At 36.1% G+C, this 1,875-nt stretch overlaps 1 pseudogene; it reads left to right on the plus strand.

Moving 5' to 3' along the window:
- The first annotated feature begins 1,590 nt into the window (after positions 1–1,590).
- Positions 1,591–1,709, plus strand: LOC115215996 (annotated as a pseudogene).
- Positions 1,710–1,875: the final 166 nt, after the last annotated feature.

Consider the following 1,875-nt stretch of genomic DNA (forward strand, 5'->3'; position numbering starts at 1 on the left):
ATATGAGATCATACTGGTATTATTTTGTATATTTAGTAAAAGGAAATTTAATGTTGTGTCGTTTCAACTAACACTCATAAGTTATAAATAGTTAATGGTTATTATAGGGACATATCTCTATAGATATGTAGTTTTGTATGTGTGAGTGTGCGTGTGTTTGTATGTGTATGTATGTATATATAAGGTATATAAGTAGAGTAAATCCCAACTGTTTCCTTATACCATTATTAGAATCCAGTATTTAGTTACTGTCGTTGTTGTATTGATATAAGGTACAAATTTGAGTTTAAAATTCTGGAAATATTATTTTGCATAACAAAAGAAGAAATTGGAGAATTTCTTGGAATTATATATTCACCATTACATATGTTTCATTTGGTTATAGGAATTACAAAGTTTTACATGTTAGATAAACATGTAAGAAATTCCCGATTAGAAAATCCTTCAGACAAAGAATCAAATAATACAAATGTTCATCTATGTAGCTATCTATCTATCTATCTATCTATTTATCTATCCATCTATCTATCTATCTGTCTGTCTGTCTGTCTGTCTGTCTATCTATCTATGCATCTATCTATCTCTCTCTCTCTCTCTCTCTCTCTATATATAATATATATATATCATATATATATATATATATATATATATACAATATATGAAATACGTGTAGTCATTTTACCAATTATACACTTTTTATTTATTATTTTGTACATTATTTAAATTGGTATATGTTTTTATCTCTTATTTAATTTTTTCCTACATGGTATAATTTAATTATTTCATTGCTGAATTGATAAAAGATGTTTTTTTCTAATTTATATATATATATATATATATATATATGCATGAATGTGGTAGTGGCCACTCAGATGACCAGTGGCGTGAATATTTTGACAACAAAGGCGAAGAATAGTATATTAAATACCACACGAGTTGATTTTTTGCAGTACTGAAATTGCCTGGCTCATAAGGGCCGGTTTCCCGGCGTCCTTGGTGTATAGGTTCCCCACCTGGACGGGACGCCGGTCCGTCGCAGGTCAGCTGCAAGGTGCAGGAGGAAAGAGTGAGAGAAAGTTATGGCGAAAGAGTCAGCAGAAGATCGCCATTAACTTTGCCGGAGCTGCTTGGAGCTTAGGTGTTTCGCTCATAAACACACACATCGCCAGGTTTGAGATTCGAACCCGCGATCCCTCGACCGCGAGTCCGCTGCTCTAACCACTAGGCCATGTGCCTCTACGTATAACGAAGTACATTAAAATATAAGTACCAGTTTCCAAGAATGTGTTTAATGTGTAAAATTAGCATATCCACTAACGTTACACCGCTGTATTTAGTGGCTATCTAAGCAGTGAGTTCGAACTTTTTTTTATTGATTGGAAAGGATAAAAATCAAAGTGGGCCTTGGCCAGACTTGAACCTAAGACGCCGAGAGTTAGATCAAATGCTAATGAAGGAGCAAAAACTCTTGAAATATGTCATATACGCCCGTTACCCATTTTCATCTTCGATCTCGTTTGTATTTGCATCAAGTGGCTTGCATACGAAACGTCGCAATAAAATTAATGTTGGCTATAATTACTATAGAGAATCTGTGGCCATATCACGTTGAAAGCACCGGTTCTCGTCCGATCACCGAAGTTAAGCAACGTCGAGCCTAGTTAAAACTTAGATGGCTGACCACTTGGGAAACCTAGGTGCTGTAAGCATCACACATATAGACGCAGGAGCGACTGTGTGGTAAGTAGCTTGCTTACCAACCACATGGTTCCGGGTTCAGTCCCACTGCGTGGCACTTTGGGCAGGTGTCTTCTGCTATAGCCTCGGGCCGACCAAAGTCTTATGAGTTGATTTGGTAGACGGAAACTGAAAGAA

This window comes from Octopus sinensis, linkage group LG9 (genome assembly GCF_006345805.1).
Source record: "Octopus sinensis linkage group LG9, ASM634580v1, whole genome shotgun sequence".
Classification (NCBI taxonomy): Eukaryota; Metazoa; Mollusca; class Cephalopoda; order Octopoda; family Octopodidae; genus Octopus; species Octopus sinensis.